Source organism: Ochlerotatus camptorhynchus, unplaced genomic scaffold, assembly GCF_037179485.1.
Source record: "Ochlerotatus camptorhynchus isolate MF236.1 unplaced genomic scaffold, CSIRO-AGI_Acam_v1.1 ptg000086l, whole genome shotgun sequence".
NCBI lineage: Eukaryota > Metazoa > Arthropoda > Insecta > Diptera > Culicidae > Ochlerotatus > Ochlerotatus camptorhynchus.
In genome coordinates this window covers 1217484-1238423 of record NW_027040576.1, presented here as the reverse complement: position 1 = coordinate 1238423, position 20940 = coordinate 1217484, and positions in this window count along the sequence as shown.

Below are 20940 nucleotides of genomic sequence, written 5' to 3'. Positions count from 1 at the left end.
CAGCTAACTCATGTTAGACGAAAATCTTTCATTAGTTGCGCTTATGAAATTTGCCTCAGTGTAGTGATAAACGTCGCTAGAACTATTCCACCGCCGCCGAATGTTGATTACAGTTTCATCATCATCAACGTTTCGACCCAGTTGGGATCTTCATCAGGGCTGGTTTTAATTTAAAATCGTAACGATTTTTTCGCTGATCGAAAAACGGAACAACTTTTTAACCCCGGAAGAGGGCTAAGCTCAAAAAACAAAACGTCATAAAACATCGTTGCGCTTTGATCCACTGTTAAACTCAACTATCCGAAAAAATTAGTAGTTTTATGTTTTATGACGAGCTGATAGCATATAATTTACCCGTACCCTAGTTTTATTAAGAAGGAACTACATTCTGTGCACATTCCGAAGCTACAATCAAGGGTGCTCCTTAAACGGGGAGCTCATAAAAAACCAGTCAATAATCAGTTCTAAATTTACCATGCCGTGAATGCCTTTTTGTATCCTGGGTATTTGTCCTTGCGTCCTCGTTTTAGCAGAGCATGCACCTCAGCTGCTTTGTGCAGTCTCTTCTAAAGTGACCGCATCTTATGCACTGTCTCACCAAAACTATATTATTCATAGAAATTAGTGGCGTTTAACGCACGCACACTACCCGGGTGCATCGCCGTGTGTTATTTTTTTCGTCTGAATAACCTAAGAAATGTATGAAATTATATCTGTCAAAATGAGTTTCGGATTTTCACTAACACGCTCTCACATATCGCACCAATACAACCGGACGTGAAAATCGCTAAGCCTTGATATAATCTGTGACCAGCACCGTACTCAGCAGGTGGCGAAAAATCCAGAGGGGTGGAAATTTTGCTTGGATTTTACAAAACTAAGGCTGTGTTCCATTTGGTGAATTTTCACTTAAATTTGACAGATGAAATATTTGCTAATAAACCTGCCATTGAACCAATCCTATTTCTGACTGACCAAGAATCAATTTTGACAAACTCCCTCTACAAAATCTGGCGACCAACAGAGGGATTTTCGAACATTTAAATTTATTTTCGAATTGTCAAATTTAAGTAAAAATTCACCAAATGGAACACAGCCTTAGTTTTGTTAAAATCATGCAAAATTTCCGCCCCTCTGGATTTTTCGGGTTTTTTTTTTTTGATTTTTCACTTAATGTTGACCGATGATTTTTTTTTTCAAATATTCTTGCTATTCTAACAGATTTATTTCTAACAGGTACGAAATCAATTTTGAAAAACACCTTCTAGAAAATCGGCCAATCAACAACAGAGAGAGTTTCGAACAACTTTATTTATTCTTTAACCGTCTAATTTTAGTGGAAATTCACCACATGGAATACAGCCTTAATAAAGATTTTTTTACTTAACGGCAAGATCGGAAATAAATTCTGGTAACCATGACGAATATCTGTTCGAAAATTGATTGATCTATCGACGTCGATACTACCGGAATGTTCGAGATTGATTTCGATTGTCACTAAAATACTGAACAAACACCAACGATCCGACATGATACCGGAGCACAGGCCTAATGAAACTCCTCAAACTCACATGTAGTTAGCTATTTACTCTTTACCGATGAGTTTAGAAAGCCCTCATCTTGAGTGGCTAAGGAAGGTTTCAGGACAGTTCCGCGACTTTCAAGGAAATTCTGCGAATTATAGAGAAGTTTAGCGGACTTCAGAGAGCTTCAGGGGCCACCCTTAGCTCAGTCGGTAAGGGCACAGCTACAAAGCAAGACCATGCTGGAGGTGACTAGGTTCGGTCTAGGAATTTTTCGAGTTGGAAAATATCTCGACTTCCCTGGGCAATAAAGTATGATTGTACTTGCAACACAATTATACTAATGCAAAAATGGTACAGGCATCGAAAGCTCTCAATTAATAACTGCGGAAGTGCATCTAGAACACTAAGTTGATAGCACGCAATAAACTAATATGCGATAAGCAATAAGCTTGAAATACGAAGAAGAAGAAGAGAAGGGAACTTCAGTGAACTTTAGGAAAGTTCTGCAAGACGTTCAGCGAACTTCGGTGCAGTTTTGTGAACTTCCCTGATGATTTTCGAACTTTAGGAAAGTATTTTGAACTTCAGGAAAAATGTGCGAGTTTGAGGGACATTTTGCAAACATCGAGAAAGTTCAGAGCTGGAGTTGGAGCCGGTTGGAGGGAATTTCCCGGACAGAGGAGTCGGAGTGGGAGTTTGTGAAATTATGTCGACTCCAACTCCAAATCAAGAAATGCAATTCAGATTGTAAATAATGGCATTCTAGAATTTTCATTTTTTGTGCCCTTACCATGGAAATCTTTTCAGGAAATTCATGTTTTAGATTGGACGTAAGATGTATGCAAAAATGCTAAAATGGCTGATTCAGCCATTTTCCTCATATCCTGAACCGGTTTTGGGAAACCCGTGTAATGGGCTCATAGCCATTTTTAGTAATACAGGAATTTTTGCTGCATTAGATTTAGGTAAGTGGTGTTTTCGAGAAAGTCTTTGTTTATTTTTTGGCCAAGTGAATGATGCAAGTGAAATTAGGGCGGTTCTTAAGTTTATTGGGCTAAATTAATCAGCTTTTTAGTTATTTGAGATGGATCAGCTGAAGATACAAATTTTGTAAATGTAATTGTTTATACGGTGTTATACTGGTTTTAAGAATATTATTTACGATAACACCTAAAAGTTATTTGCTCAAAACACTTCAATAACTTTTAATAGCGCATGTTTTTGCATAAGCATTTGAATTGATATCTCTTTCTGTTAGAGAGTTATAAACATTTTATTTTGAAAAATATGCTATTTTTCAGAAGTTTATATCTCAAATATGAGTAAGTGGATGTCAGCGCTTTTATATGCATTTGATAGATCGTGCTTTCATTGAAATGTTGTGTAAGAACTATGATAGACTATTTCTGTTTAATTCATTTAATTAACTTTTAAAAATTACGTTTTTTAACTATAATCTTTACCTGATTTTCAACTAAAGGAGGTATTAAATTGGTTCCTATTTATCATTTGTTAGAAATCAATCTGTAAATAGTAATTAACAAAAAAATCGATTTTTCAGAGGTCTCCTGTATAAATTGTGCATTAGAGATAGAAAACTTGTATCTTCAGAAAAATTTCAGCAACTTAGAGAGGATAAGTTTTGAAATATGTATGTGATAAATGATCGCAGTAGTCTGAATTTGCATCGAGTTAGGGACAGAACGACTATTTAGTGCTATGTTCAGACTAAGGATTTGTATCATGATATAAGGCTATCTTGATGACGTTTTTCTTGTGAAAAATTTGAATTATATCCTTGAAAAATGTTACAACTCTGCAGTCTGAACAAGACATAAGCGGGCATCAGATGGTTTGGAGTGGCCCCATCAGTTTGTACCTGAAACAAATCGTTTCACCGAAACCTGAACCAAAATATATCGTTAGTACGGGTATGTCTGTGACGAGTCAGAATTTGACTAGCTAATACCCATCATCCGTTTCAATCCATATTAACATTCAGTACGGCGAACATCTACATACGTATGCTGATCTCAATTTGCAATCCACGGAAATCTTTAAGACTATTTGATGGGTGAATAACGAATTAGCTTAAATAACGTCTCGCATCATAGCAGAAACATATTTCAGCAAACATTTCAAACAAGTATGAATCCTCAATTACAGTTCCATCTCAACATTCTCCATCGACCTACTCATTACCGACCCGCGGATATACTTAGGCAAATCACAGCTACAAAGTCGTTAAGATTCATCCACCTGATCACGGAATCCCACGCGCGACGCAACAGCAGCATCATCATCATAATCGAAGACGACGGCGACGACGACGCTAAACCAACTCCTATCGTAGCAGAGCTGCAATAACCGTGATTATATGCATGAGATGAGGATCCCAATATCCATTCGAGCGGCGATGGATAATTGAATATGATGCTGATATCTTCCTGCTGCACCAACCTGACGTGGTTCATCACGCTGAGCTGCTGCTGGGGTGTCGTTTGCCATTCTGCCTTCGGGCACTATGCACTACGTGGCGAAGGAGTGGCACATGACGTTTTTCAATCTACCACTTTATTATAAACTGTTTGGTGAAAAAAAAAATAGCAAATCGGCGGCCGAGCGACGTCGGTGGTGGCGGATGGCTTGGCTGTGGCACAACATCCTAATAGAATTACAGTGCTTAAGCGTGGCTAGACCTCACCGAACCAACCGACCGTTCCCATGATCGTCTTTGCCTTTCCCGAAGCTAAGGACCAGTTCACGTCGAAATTGGTGTTTACCTTATAGCTAGGAAAATAGATGGGTAGAATCGAGCCGCATCTTGTTTTGTTTGCGAAACATCACACTGCGCCGCTGCTGCCGTATATGCTTCGGGAGAATGGCATCGCGACGCTTGTGTAGCAGTATGGCAGAGTGCCTGCTACCACCTTTTATGCATCAGGAAGGTGCACGAGGTTGCGCAAAAAATAGTTTGTATATTTATAACATGTTGATCGTGTGTAAACATTAGCTGGGCAAATTTTGCATCGCTTCCATGGTATTTAGTTCCATCGAATAGGGAATCATTCATCGAGGGATGGAGTTGGGGAGAGGGTTTGTTTTTAACGGCTGCTAATTCATAGTTTTTCGCAGTGAACGTAGTGGCTGGCTTGATGAGTTGTTGTTGCAGCAGAAACCAACCATTATTTAGATACTACACGGTTAAGTGAAGGGTTTTCTGTGGGATGGTACTTTTGTTACAAGAAATTACAATCCATATCAAGAGGCATTCCGGTCCATACAACCGCACAGGACAGGTGAACAACAGCGCGTACCAGGTGGTTACGTTGCAAGTTATTAATTTAATAATTTAATTATAACATGATTAATTGATTTTAATCGATTCCAGTGCTCAGATGGGTTGGTCATGTTTAAAGGAACGAATCGTGTTCAGTGAACATGGCTTGTTGATACTATCAGTATTGTTTTTTTTTTTCATCCGGAAAATAACTACTTCTGTAAGTAGTAGTATTTTGCATATAAAAATAAAATATTGAAATTTTAATTAGCATCATCGATTACTTGATTCCTCTTGAAGCCCGTTGGGTTCTACCACCACTTTTGTTTCAAAATTTGACCAACCCAATTCTGAGAAAATCACTCATGATTATTCAGTGTAAATTTTGGAAAATGTTGTAATTTTAGGTGAACTTTTAGTATACAAACTCTGAAAAATACATTGAGCCATTTTTTTGTAAGTTTCATTCAATATCTTTTTGGGGTGACCACAAACTTATGATCGGGAGTGTTGTTGGCACTGCCTTATAAAGGGTTGCAGTAAAAATAGGGGAGGTACCGGACTCTATTAAATATTTTCCGAACTTTATTTTCTTTTTTATGATTTTAAATCAAAATTATCCCTGAAGTTAAAAGCCTTCTAAACTTTTACGAATTTGTTCTGCTCTTCTACGAAATTCCCAGAAGTTTTTCCTGGCACTTTAATGAAGTTTTACGCAGTTCCAATTGCTACGAATCTAGCTAAACTCCTACAAATTTTCCTGCACTTCTACGCTTCCTAAAGTAGTATGTAATTCCCTGGACTATTCAAAGACCATTAAACATCAACGAATTACCCTGAAATGGGGTTGTACGCAATGGTGACGTAGGACTACGTGGTCTTATATAACAGCTTGTGTTTTGTGAAGGAATAGGAATTTGTGCGGGGTTCTCAGTGACTCACGAAGACCAGGGGGATGACAGTGAGAAACTCAGAGCAATTCAGAGTAACTCTGAGGAACTCTCTTGCTCTCTGATGAACGATTGTATTATCTCGATTGTTTTGACAGCACAGCCCAAGCTATCACATTTATCGGAGTTTGGAACTCGCAGGACTTATCCTCAAGTACATGTCCTCACCGGAGCTGGTTGCTGGAAGGGAATATCTATCTATTCGCTTACTCTAAGCATCTGGATGCTCAGTAGTATTAAGGTGGCAATATCCTGTACAATTCATTATCACTGCAAAACGAAAAGTGTCCTCCAGAAAGCCATCGCCCGTGATTTAAGAAAACAGCCAAAACCTCTATGACAAATGCAACGGAACAGTTGTGCTTGGTCCTTCTTCCCAGGTGGCACATGCCTATTCATCGTCCTCCTGTAGCGGGAGGGTCAATGCCCGTGTCCAGGGCTAATCTGCACACCAACAACAGCAAAGGAGTCGCAGGGAGATTTGTCATTTTCAGCGTTATGTTATGGTTGAGGTCCTCAACTTGAGGATATGATTTCCAGCAGAGTTGATTTCGTTAAGTTCGGACAGTAGTCATGAATGGCACAAGGATGGAGTGGGAGGAACAAGGGAACAACTGGTAGAAAACGAGATCATTTCCATTATTTAAGGACACTAATGACGGAATCCATTTTCCACACAATTTGGTTTAACCACTTCGCAATTTCACGGGCACACATCTGGTGATCTACTTAATGGACAAAGTTCAAAATTAATCTACATGTCTGCTGCAGAGAGGAAAGCAATTCATTAAATTTTCCCACCTGTATGACTTCTGGATGGCCAGTGCCAGTGAAAACGCGAAGTGGAGGGATGAACCTCAAATATTGCATCCGAATTAACATTTGCATGGTTAGATTTCAATGTATATATGCCAAACTAATTCTGTTTTCGTCGCAAATTAGATCAGATCCCAGAGCAATCCAGAGTAGCTCTGAGCAACTCTGAGTAGAAGAGAATTTGAGAGGTACTCAAATGAAAGCCGTGTTCCCCCTCGCACGAAGAGCTACTGATTCCGATCAATAGCGGTACGGCTTCTTCCTCCTTCTATGGATGCTGCAGCTCGCTGCTTGCAGGCATCCTTTCGTTGTGTACATGAGAACACCACAACTCACCAGGCGGTGATTCAAAAAACACCGTTTGGTGAGACCGGATGGAATTAAACTTTGAAATCTGTTTTAGGGAAATCGCTTTTCGCAGGTAATCGGTGATAATTTTAATTAACATAGCAACAGTTGCACTTTCTTGCAATTTTCAATAGTGACATTTTGAAAAAAAAAATGATCAAGTCTTAAATTCAGCAGATGCGTCGAAATATTTCTGATCGATTGGTGATAAAATTATTGAAATTGGTCCAGGGGCAGCTGAGTTATTAACGTTCAAAATCTTCATAATTTTGTTACATGTTCCATTTTCGGTTTCCACAAAGTGTATCCCCATATAGAAATCACAGACGTAGTGCTACGTCAAAAGTCCCAGCACGCAGTTTTGAATATTGAACGGCACGGGAGCAAAGTGCAAGCCGATCACTATGAAAATGATCTGGCTCATAGCAATTCGTCGCCTAATGAGAACAACTGTAACAGATTTGCAAAAATTGCGCGCGTACTCTTGACCGTTGACCCAAGCAAAAACGTATTCACGTTTTCTTGACCCGGCCGAACATTGGTTTCACTTCGGATATGGGAGGGAAATGAGAATAGTCTATGGCAAAGTTGTTCGATAAATGAAACCCCACTTCCCCTTATCCTGGCACGTTTCGTGAAAATAAAACGAACTTATAAACTTCGTCGTTTCTCTCGGGAAATGACTTAAATCAGGAAGTGAAGATTATTTGGGACTGGGAAATATTGGGACTTTGTTCGATCACTTCGTTCTGGCTTGTGGAAGAGGCAGGAGTGATCCGATAATTAGTCTAGCGCAGTGATGTGATTTTGAAGGTCAAAACCGTTCAACATGTAGTGCCTTTATGTAAATTTTAACTAAGTCTTTCCCTTTTCTAGTTGAGTGTTAGCGTTTGATAGTAGAGTGCTAAATAGTGCGAGACGAGGAAGAGTGTGTGAGAGTGTACCTTGATTAACAGGTTTGTGACCATTTTTCAGAACCCACAGAGCATGATTGACCGCCCACGGTTGCTACTCTGTTAATGCCAGACCAGCTGTAATTACACAGAGAACCAATAGACGATGCTTGGGACTAGCAATCATCCTCAATGTGTAAAAACTGGTGATCTCAAACTAGGCAATACCAGCGCCGGCCGCGCCCGAACACAGGTCAAGAAAGGAAGGGGTAGGAATGTGTTGACGTGACACTCGCTTTGATGGAAGCCGAGAACACCTCTACACTTCCACGAGGAATCACTGGGATATTGGGTAATAGGGTTGGGTTTGCAGCAGGGTTCGTTTTGGTAAACGATAAGCTGAATTGATGTCCTAACAATCATATAACGCGAAGGAGCTTGGGATTGAACCCACGGTCTTCTGCTCAGTAAGCAAAAACGTTTGCCACTAGGCAGACGAGCTCCTTTTTTATCATCGAGTTGCTGTTGCTGAATGTGGATGGGCTTGAGATTAGACTCATGATGTTCTGCTCAGTAAGCAAAACCGGTTGCTCTAAGACTACCGAGCCCCTCATATCACATTATAGCGTTACTCAAGTTTTTATAACTATTCAGACTCGGCACCGACGACAACGAAAAGTTTTACGAAATATACGATAAACAAGTGATCTAACCATACATTTTTAATATGAAAGGCTCTGGGACCGCGTTTTTCTGCTTAGTAAGCAAGCCACTGCAACCGACGATCTTTGAAATCCTTAAACTAAAAGCTATGAAAGAGGCTTTCATTAAGATCCATTTTCACGCGACGTTAAATGTTTGATTTTCTCTTTTCGCATGGTTCAGGTAATCATAATAAGCTATGACCGACGTGACGATTGTTTAAGACCTGGTTGTACAAGCTATTCAAATGAAATTACGTTCTCGAATTTTACTTGGCATGTAATGAACAACAGAAATACGCGATAATTCATATTTTCAGCGGTTGGTGGTTAATTTTAAATATACTAACGGTACTGCTTACGACTACGACGGCGATTACGACAGCGACTACGACGGCGCCTACGACAACGACAACAGAGAATTTGTAACTTACCATTTGTCTAGGATAAACACCTTTGCCCGGCACCTCACTGGTTCTTCATGTCCGCTATCTGTCACTGTTTGCAAAATATCTAATAGCGATTACCTTCCAATACCAATACTTCCTGTATTGCCATGGTCATCTGGTAGGAGGGTCGCATCTAGTGCTTTCCCCAGGAACCGTTCACAGCGACTGCCCGTTCAGTCTTGGGCGTATCCAGCGAGGCATCCTTCAGATTACTTACAATCTCCGACACTCAATGCAAATCGCAGGCACACTTACGCTAGTTACAAACGCGACGGCCGTACCCCTCGCAAAGTTCACAAACCAGCGTACGAGGTCTAGGCGAGTAAGAGAGGTGACACAGTCGGAAGAAGTGTTAGTTTGTTTACTAAAATGAACCATGTCCATTTTGTTATGGCAAGTTTGCTATAAGAAATGCTCCTCGTGTTTATTAGCGAAATTCACATCAAAGATTGATTAATTGCGTAGGAAATCAGTTTGGCACGGCATTTGTGACCAGCATACACCTTCCGGTCGTATGAAACAGGTCAAAAACTGTCCAAATCCGCAGATAAAAATTTTTGTTTTGAATTTCTGTATGGTGAACTTTTCGTGAATATCAACGACAAACTGGGAGACCGTGAGTTCCTGCCCACCTGTCATTTCCCATCTCGGTACGAGGTGTCATCATCAACAGCATTAGCGTCATCAACATCTATCGACGTGAGTTCGACCAACGGTGCGCTCACTGACAAATGAGTGACCGTTGCTATTCCGCCTCGAAATGTAGTTTACTGAAGTTCCCAGATCTACGAAGATTTCTGAAGTTTTACAATGTTCCTTGAAGTTCAAAAACGTTCTCTGAACATACAAAGTTCTCTCAAATCAAATTATGTTCCCTTAATGATCTTTTGTAAAGGCTCAATTTTATAAATCTGAACACAGATCCCCATCCCGGCCAGAAACTTGAAAAGTATCGGTGAAGACACTTGTGAAGACATTTCTTCCATCTGGATGAAGACATTTTCATCCCTGTCCCTGGCGCAGTCGAAGTGATTTATTTGTTATTTTCTTTGATTTGTTTTCCGTCTATCTTGTTTTCCGTGCTGAGCACCAATGCTACCGACGCCAGGGAGGCAGTTCCCCCACACCTGGACCCTACCTATTGACCCATCAACTCATAAAACATGGACCAACGGCTTTACTTCCCTTCCGAAGGAAAGCGTGAACAGAGATATTATGCCTCAGAACATCCCGACGGCGTCGACTGGGATTGAACCCAGGCCTGCTGGGGTGAGAGGGATAATCAAGCTTACCACTACACTACCGGCGCCGCTTGTCGAAGTGATTTGCTTGTGGTGGTAAGTTCCAAACGGTATTATCATCGGATTAAATCGCGATCAAGAATATCCGGCTGCTTTGATGTCGACATTCGAGTTAATCGACACGGCTTTAAGCAAACATTTAGCAGATCATCCAGACAGGGACGGTATTAAAAGATAATACGAGTTGGAGCTTATCGCCATTGGTGTTTTGTTTCGTTCACCTTCACGGCCAATGAAATTACCCCAAATTTAAGTTAGGTTTACTCATAAATCGTAAAAGTGTAGGAACTCAAGGTGCAGGTTTTTCCAGAAAAAAATCCCGAATATGAGAATAACTCAAGAAGTGCAGATTTTTCCTGGAGAAATTTTCCGAATATGAGAAATTTCCCGAATATGGCAAATGTACTCATTGCCGAGTTCCTGCACTTTTACGATTATGAGTAAATTAAACTTAAATTTGGGAAGATCTCATTGGCCGTGTTGTACAGTTTGTTATTAATTTCGTGTATTCGATTGCGTTTAACCACAGAGAACAGACGTCCAAGTTCGATCAGAAACTTGTGTAAAGTTAAGTGGAAACGTCGCCTTTACGTACCGCTAGCATCTCTTGATTTCCCCTATAAATTTATCACTTTCGATCAATTGGGCGCTAGTAACGATAAATTATCTGTTGAAAATTGCCACTTGGCGCTACCAGCACTTAGTGTCTAGCGTATGTTTTGTAACGCCAGCGCCATCATGTTGTCAAACAGGGTTTTTAAGTGGGGAAGTCTCCGTTAGTGGCGCTTAAGTCAAATAGGAATCTTTACACAAGTTTTTAGAGAAATTTTGTTCGAGCCTCAATGTCTGTTCTCTGTGGTTTAACCATAGAGGTAACTCTAAGACTAGAAGGTCCCGAAGAAACGTGCTCAACTTTTAGGCTCAGCTCTAGTACTCTCTTCGGTCCCAAGCTAATCGATGCACCCCTTGATACATAGGAAAATCTGCGAACCCCTCATTTGATCTGTCAAACTTTCATAGCGAATCAAAACAAACATAGTGTAGTACTAGAATTTCGACTAGAATGGGGTACGTTAATCAATTTGCTTGGAACCAATAGGCTAGTCAAGTAGTGAGCCAATTTAAAATCGTTAGTTTCCACTGGTTGGTTTAACTATGAAATGCTACGAAGAACACAAGTAAGTAAATGCAGTGAAAGTGTTTTACCTAGGAAATTTTCGTTTTAACATAAGGATATACTCACTTTAAATTTTTGGATGTGTGTGAAGGTAAAGACTGTAACGCGCAAAAATTGGTCGACAAAAAATCGTTTCTTGCAGTCAAAATTCAAATCACAAAAATCTTCGTATTTTTCTTTTGGTAGATCAATTTATATATTCAAAATCCAAACTGCCGTACCTTCCGCTTAGCCCCTTCCATTAAATTTTGCACAGTGATCTCATCACCCCCTTATTCGCCGCCAACGAAAGTTAGATTTAAACTGCTGCTCATTTTCCATGGATTTATAAGTTTTTTTTTTAGATTCCATTTGACCAAGGCCCAATACCGTTCGATAGGGCGGAGTTCTGGGCTGTTCGCCAAGTCCGGCCAGAACAGCACAGGTCTATTATGCACTCCTGGACGTAAATCTCTTGATTGATGGCTCCCGTAGTAATGAAAATGCCGCTTTTTAGACCACACGTGCATATGGCCTGCCAGACGACATATTTTTTTCAAACTTCGATAGTTTGATGGTTTTGAAAATTTCAGTCACCTTCCCTTTTCCTGATGCGGTGTAAAAATCCTGTCCCGGAAGCTGCTTGAAATCCGCCTTCACATAAGTTTCGTCGTCCACGACGACACAGTCGAACTTTGTGAGCAGATTCGTATACAGCTTTCGGAACCACTGCTTTGCCGACTTGTTTTGTTTGTAAACCTTCACCTTCCTAAACGTCGACCCGCTGCACAGTAGTATGGGAGACATTGAGCTTGCCAGCGACGTCCCGGATGGAGAGGTTAGGATTCCGCTTATATTTCACCGCCACCTTCTTCGTCGTCGCTGCCACGTCCGGATTACGATTGCCGCCGCTTCCAGGCTTCCTGGCGGTCGACGGACGCTCCCCAAACACTTTTAAAACGTTTGTCACGGTCGATTTGGCCACTTCCCGCAATTTTGCCAACTTGGCGTGTGAGAACGTTGGTTTTGCTTGCTGCGCGAGCAAAATTTTGACACGCTGCTCCTCTTGCTTGGACATCATTTTGAAAACCGGAGAGCAAACGTTGAAAATTCATCATGGCAACCATTGTATATACACTCAACTTCCAAATGCAGCATTTCAGGTATTTTATGCATTTTTAAAAGAAATACACCAATTTGAAGTTGACCAATTTTTGCGCGTTCCAGACTTTATTGTGTATCCAAATGATGATGATTGAAGCATATTTCAAAAATAAGAAGAATATAAATTGAGTTCTCCAAGCAGGATCTCACGAACACTACACTAATAACATAATTTTACACACACTAGCGTGTACTGTCATGTGCACGGTAAGAATCAAACATCCATTTATGAGTAAAAGTGAACCCATTGTCAATAAAACCGGCACCACTAATTAATTATTAATTCATGATGCCAATTAAGTAGTAACTGTTAGCTACTGTTAGCTGAAACTCATTGTTATTAAAATAATTTACTCATTAATGAGTAAAGCCACCTTTATCAAAAATAGGTTAACCTTTACTCACAAAAGGGTACTTGACTGTTACCGTGCAAGCGTAGGGTTTGTTTTCGTTTTGTTGTTTATTTTTACTTAAGAATGACAGTTCTTACAGCAAACAAAAAAATTCTCACAGCTAACAAAAAATTTCATCTCACTAATACACGCAAATCGCACCAATACGAACCCACTTGGAGAGGACTATTGAGTGATGGTGTCTTGAGCATTGATATCGGCAAACATTCCCCTCTAATTCAGTGAGTCGTACACACTTAGAAATTTTCGCCGTTTTCGGTAATTTTTACCGAAATCTGAACAGCTGAACTGTCCGGTAAAATTTATGCAATTTAATTCAATTGCTTTTCAGTTACTTTGAAACTAAATCTACACTAAAATGCCAAGATTTGATCGTTTAAACAAGGTTGAACATGTTTTGAAATTATTTTTTTAATTCAATGGACTTTAAAATGAAGGTCACAGTTTTACCGAACGTTCAGCTGTTCTGATTTCGGTAAAATTTACCGAACACGAAAACAAAATCTTAGTGTGTATGACTCTCTGTCAGTAGTGGGGTAACAGAAATCACGACGTATTATCAAGGGGACATATACTCGCCTTTATCCAAACAATGTGAATGAAGTCATATTTATGCACGATCATAATAATGCGTTCCGTTACGGAGTAATTCGTAGATTGCATACTGGCAACTGTCATGTATCTACTTTAACATTCTTGTTTTGAATGCTTAAGGAAAAATATTTGGGAGTGAATAGGGTTTTTGATCTAATTTCTGTCCTACTAAGCACAAACCACGGATTACCTCTCTGTTTTGAGCGGAAGTGAACAACAAATGGAATACTTCTGTCAAAAATGACTTCTAAATTTATTCATCTTTTCATACGAACCATTGGATTTGATAATGTGTCACAAATTGTTGATATATTGTTTAAAATCTAATACTGCTTCTTGATTCTAAATTCTTCCTACGAGTTTCAACTCCGTCCTAACGCATTGAAACGCCATTAGATTTTCTACGTCCTACAGGTAAACGTAGAAACAGGGGTTTCGCTAGTAGCGCCTCTTTTGTTTTGAGAACAATGAGCGTAAATATTTATACAATGCGCTCTAATATCATAGAGGTAACTCTAAGACTAGAAGGTCCCGAAATAACGTGCTCAACTTTTTGGCTCAGCTCTGGTACTCTCTTCGGTCCCAAGCTAATCGATTCACCCCTCGAAACATAGGGAAAACCAATAACCCCTCATTTTATCTGTCAAACTTGTAAGGAGGATCCTGGTAGGGCCTCCAATTCCGACTTATGCGCCAGACGACGAGAGTCGTCTGCCAGAACTCAAGGTTGGATTGCCCAGCTAGCTCTTTTTAAACCCCACAACGGAATCCACCTCCTATAATGTCCCAAAACCTTCCAAAGCTTCCTTCCCAATTTCCAATCCCAAGAGTTCCTTAAATTCGAATTATAGTAGGTATTCCTATTCAATAAATTGAAACTAAATTTAAAGTTTTGATTAAAAAATAATAGAAAACGATTTATTTCTCATGCAATAAAATGGTTTAATTGAAACGCTTAAATGTTGATTTCCAAAGTCTATAAAAGTTGGATTTATGTTTGCATGGTGATTTCCTTAAAACCTTCCCTTTTCCTACTTTCTTCTAACGGGTGACGTCATTCAGTAAGTGTGTTCCCTGAACGTGAGTCAACCTACTTGCAATAGATTCCCCCCATTTCTTCCCCTACTAATATAATAGTTTGCCCTACTAATGCTGGTGGTGGGGTGTGTTCGTGTGGGTACTAAAAAGCGGTTCAGGTACTTACAGGACTCGTCGTTGATCGGAGGTTACCTGGTTGGCCAACGGCTGGTTGACCGAGAACGACGTCCTCGCCGTTCGACGCTCAGGGGTGCGGGTTGCACGGACGGACGACTTGAATGCTCTTCAGGAAGGGGACTCCCAGTTTCCGGTGGGCGGATATTTTGCTGACGCCCACTCCGACGACGGTTCGTCACACAATGATGCAAGCTGGGCGGAGTGCCGACTTCAGGGACCATGCAGTGTACCCACCACACAATTTGGATGCTCAGATAGCGTTCGATGGCACCGGGAAGGGGCGGCCTTCGGCGCCGATGGTGAATGAAACTTCGTTGATACAGGCCGGCGAAATACCGACTCATAGGCCCATGCGGTTCGCACGGAGCGGGACTTCGGTGCTCTCTAGCACCAGGAAAGTGATTCGCGGCTTCTTCAGGCTACGTCGGAGATGTGCACTTGATTGCTGGGCTCTGATCGGGACTGGTCAATACCTTCTACCCGGGACGTGAGTCTGGGCGATTCTCTCTGGCGGTGGCAAGCTTTCCCCGTACAGATTACTCGCGGATTGTGGCAACCACGTTGTAGCGGAGTGGTGCTCGCGAGGCCGAACTTCCTTCACCGATGACCACGCTCTCTGCAACTATTCTTAGCGGCACGCAGCCGCGAGGCGAAGAATAGTCCCAGGGGATCGCCCCCAGTCTCACCGATAGCACGCGGATAGCTTTTGGATGCTGTTGAAGCCGTAGCTAGGAGAAACTTCCAGCCCGCACAATCTCCACGAAACGCACTCGCCAAAACCCCAATGGTGCACGTGTTCACGTGTGGTGACTGTGGATGAATTCACATTAGTACCCCCAAACACGAAATAAACGACTTTCCAGCAATTACCTCACGTTTTTTTTTTTTTTTTTTTAACTGCAATGTCTGATTTCTTATCAGTTCTTTTATTTGGACTCACGTTTTCTTCTCTATTAAAATTTTATGATTAGTTTTATATACTGCAATCAAATTCACCACGCGCTTACTTTACAGGATTTTCAAGTTATTCACGACTCACGATTTTTTCTTAATTTATCAATTTACTTTAAATAAACTCTGGAAATACATAAAAACTATAAATTACTATTCAATTCAATTCACTGCACTTCTTGCTTTTAAATTACTTTTCAATTGATTAACTATCACTCCGAATTTAGCTTCGATATTCACTTGTTAAAATGTAGACTTTACTGTTCGGCGGTCTGAACGGGAAAGATCGAGCGGGTGCTCTTTCTTGATCCAGAAGCCTCAATTTTCCTATTTTCCGTTTTTATTCCGGTTCTGATTTCTTGATTCTAAAATTATATATTCTAAATTTTCTTCGCGATTTGATCGGTAAGTTGACCTTTTGATCACTGACGTGTAAACCCCACCCACTTAACACCCATCATTACTGATTCGAGCACATTGGTTGCCTACCACGAAGGCGCAAATTTAAATCACAAATAGGGTTCTTTATGAAACGACGGTGAGCCCGTTTCAAACTTTCATAGCGAACCAAAACAAACATAGTGTACACGGAGAACAAATTAAAGCAGACGCAATTATTTTTCCGGTCAAAATAACTATATTGTTCAATTGTTTTAGAGATAACCCGAAACTATAGTTGATTTGACTATATATAGAGGACAACAACTATAATCCATAGTTAGCTCTCGGTTGGCTCAACTATATTTTTCAGTAGATGAACAAACGTCAAACTTCAAAATACAACTATGCTTTAGTTGATTCAAGAAAACTATTGTTAGGGAAGCAAAATTTTACAATGTTTATTAAACGAACTGCTCTTCATTATCGACATATTAAGGAAGTATGCTTTGCTTCTTTATCGATCTCAAAAACACAACTGCAAAATCATAAAAATAAGTGAACAAGAACATTCAACTTAGTTTTGAACCGTGTTCATCTGCGTGAGAGCCAGCTATCTTAACGCCTGCTCTACGCATCACAAGTTAAAAGTATGTGGATTTATGATGATCACTTGAAACCAAATAATATAAATAAATTACATTTGACGGTTGATATAATTGATCAAAGTTATAGTTGAATTGAGTATAAGATGAACAGTTGAATCTATTAGGTAGATATGATTGAGTTGACGGTAAAATTAATGTTGGAATAACTATAGGTTTCTTTCAAACAACAATATTTTTCCATGTGAAAGTAACTATTAGGATTGTTATCTTAACTTAACGAACTTGTTCTCCGTGTAGTACTGGAATTTATACTAGAATGGGGTACATTAGTCGATTTGCTTGGGACCAATAGGCTAGTCAAGTAGTGAGCCATTTTAAAATCGTTAGTTTCATATTGATTATTGCTAATATGGTTTATGTTGTTGCTACGAAGTAGGATAGTTGGGTAGAAGATGGGTCAGGATTCGCTTAAGCAGACGATGCGACCATAGTAATTCTTTGCAATGTAAATATTTACCTTATTTGACAAAACCCAGGTAATCATGACGTTTGATTATTGAAAACAATTTGAATGAAGAAAAGAGACCTACCGCTGTCATGATTACTAGGGTTTTGTCAAATAAGGTAAATATTTACATTGCTTGTACCAAAGAATTGTTTTATTTTGGAGGAGCCTGGGAGTAAACCCACGGTCTTCTACTCTGCATGCAAAAGTGGTAGACCCCAAGCTAGCCTAGCTCCTCAATTTAAATATTGGGACCTTATTTTGTGAAGTTCTTAAGAATACTGATTGAAATATAATATGAACAAATAAAAGTTAAGAGTCTCATCTGAATCAAATGATTCCAAAAATATTTAAAACAAACAGATACTAGAAAACCCCCAATCTACGTACTTCTTTTCAATTGAATCAAAATATAGGAAAGATCTCATCAAATTTCTGCATTTCTGACAAACAACACTAAATCCGCATAGAACCGCTTTTAAAAAAATATCCACGATCATAATAATTACAGTTAAGGCACAGAGAACAGACATGGAGGCTCGAACAAAATTTCTCTAAAAACTTGTGTAAAGATTCCTATTCGACTTAAGTGCCACTAACGGCGACTTCCCCACTTAAAAACCCTCTTTGACAACATGATGGCGCTGGCGTTGCACAAATTACACTAGACACTAAGTGCTAGTAGCGCCAAGTGGTAATTTTCAACAGAAAATTTATCGATACTAGCGCCAAATTGGTCGAAAGTGGAAAATTTATAGAGAAAATCAGGAGATGCTAACACCACGTAACGGCGACGTTCCCACTTATTTTACACAAGTTTCTGACCGAACTTGAACGTCTGTTCTCTGTGGTTAAGGTGAAGTTGATAGAATCCACAAATGGCCGCTATTAAGGATATTTTTCCATACCATTTCGAATTTTTGATAGCACGAATCTCAGAAACTATAAAAACTTCGTGTGCGAAACTATAATCGCTCTTGTACTGCACTGCAGCATATATGAGATTACAAGTTCCTGCACGAAATCTTTTCTGAGATTTGCTCCATCAAAAATTCGAAATGGCAAGGCAAAAAATTCATAATAGCGACCATTTTAAAATACCATCAACTTTCACCTTAATAGATTCTCGGAAAATAATTCCGATACTGTTTCGAAATGTTGCGATAACGTTTTAGATAAATTTGAAATGGAGTCCTCTGTAACAAATTAAACTTGATAGGACTAAAAATACTAGAGATACGCTGCTTATTCCGCATCTTTAAGCTTTTAATAAATCAACAGTTCAAACCAATGAAAGGTTTCCTCTAAATTATGACTCATTAAGCGAGTCCCTTTTCCGTGTGATATTTAAAACGATATAAATCAAAATAATCGCACCATTTTGCACACCGCAATTCCAACGACGACGACGCCCAACCCATCACTTAGTCCGTCAATCAAAATCCCATTCATAAGCTGATGTTTAAACAAAACATGGCCCATATCGAAGTGACCGGCTGCTCGATTCAGCCGTAATTGGCCATATGTGCAAAAATTCCAACAACAACAAAATGAAAAGAAGGTTGACCGCAGCGGAAAACCTACATGGGTGTTTTTTTTTTTATAAATGAGCATTAAAGAGAATTTCTTGTGGTAACAAAATACAAACACCCGGAATCGACCCAGTCCTCGTCCCCTCCCAATAAACTGATACAGTGTGTTTAGGGACCCCATAAACATCATCATCCTCATCATTTCCATCAGCCAATGATCGTCACTCGACTAGCTTTCCAGTGGGGCTGAAACATGTCTAATAATTATAATTTGCAAACATTTATTATAAACTGCTTAATTACAACCAAGCAACGTTCGAGTGTGGAACGGAAAGGACTTCGTATACCTACCCAAGTGTGTGTAAGCACTCGACCATTAAAGAAAAGTGCTTGCCGTTATTGTTCTTTTTTTCCTCGCAAACCTCCGAGAAAGCCTCAAGTGGCCATCAGAGCACCTGGAATAAAAATGTAGGAATTTTTTGCCAATCGTTTCGCTTCCTTGTTGTCGTTGAGTGCCGTGAGTTGAAAAGGAAGCATTGCACACGAAAAAAAAAATCCTTCTCAACAACGGGCGACAAGCAATATCGGAGACGATCGTTCCTTGCTTGCATGCGAAAAATGCGATGTGAGATGGTTTGACCTCATTTCGGATGAATTAACATAAATAACATATTACTAGGTAGCGGGAATGTATTTATTTATAGCATTCGGGAAACCGATGATGGCCTCTGGATGGACAATGCTTGAGAAGGGTGGAGATTGCATTGTTTTCGTAGTGAATCCTTGCGAAATGCCCTGAACGACACGAGGAGTTCTCGGTTACTTATTCAAAGGGACGTATCTGCTTTTGTAAACAATGCATTTAATCGTCGTTTTGGCATAACTGGTAGCTTGCCCACGCACACACTTTTCTATTGAACACCTTCAGTTACCAACAAGAAACCGAATAATTCGTTTAAAATATTCTAACAGGCGTATTTTTTCGAGTCAAACCCGAATTTCGGTTACAATTGGCAAATCAAACAATTGGAGCCATCCGATGGAGAATAGGACAACTATGATAGTGATGATGGATTAAAAATTTTGCACGGTGAGGAATCCGAGTGCAATTTTAAAATGCATTTATTTTGTGAACAAATTATTTTAATAATATCTGGTTAATGCTACGTTAGTAGAAAACTTAAGAACTTTGTTTTTTTTATCTAGTTCGTTTATTTGGAAGGCTCAATCGCGTTAGCTTTACGGAGCCGATAATTCATTGTTCACTGTGTGTAACAAAATTCACTTAATTCTATGTCTAGTAGGAGTTGGGCCGATTACTCGCGGCTTACTCGAGGTTAGAAGGGTACATTTTCGAAGGATAGGATCAGGGGAGGAGCTTTGGGTAGGGTTTCGTTGTCTCAGCAGAGCGTTGTCGCCAGTATGAACGGTAGTGCTGTTCTAGCTTCGTCCGGAGTTCGACCGGCTATGGTGGGTGACCAGTGGGCGACGATGAGACTCATCGAGACGGGGGGACAAGACAAAAAAAAACTAATAAAGAGAGACAAAAGACAAAAGGAATTAAATTCTTATACTAGACATTTGAAGAAAAACATAAACGGTTGCCAACACGTCTCTGATAGGAACATAGGGTTGTCTTCCTTGGGCCTCGAGGGTATTCAAAAGTCGCTCTCTGGCGGCGTCATTATCCGTACATTGCCAAACTGCGTGTTCGATGTCATCGTAACCGTTTCCACACCGACAGATGTTGCTGTCTACGAGGTTTATTCTATTGAGATGAGCATCTAGCGAGTAGTGGTTGGACATAAGTCTACTCATCACGCGAATGAAGTCACGACTTAAGCCCAAGCCTTTAAACCACGCTCTCGAAGAAACATTAGGAATAATTGAATGTAACCACCGTCCAAGATTTCCAGTGTCCCAATCGGTTTTCCAACTCGAAAAGGTACTCTGACGCACTAAATGGTAAAATTCATCGTGTGAAATTTGCCTGTCATACAATTCGCCTTCCTGCGCGCCCACCTTTGCGAGAGAGTCCGCCTTCTCATTGCCTGGGATTGAGCAATGTGAGGGGACCCATACAAAGGTAATCATATATGATCTTTCGACCAGCACACACATCTGCTCCCTTACCTTTGAAAGGAAATAAGATGAGTGCCT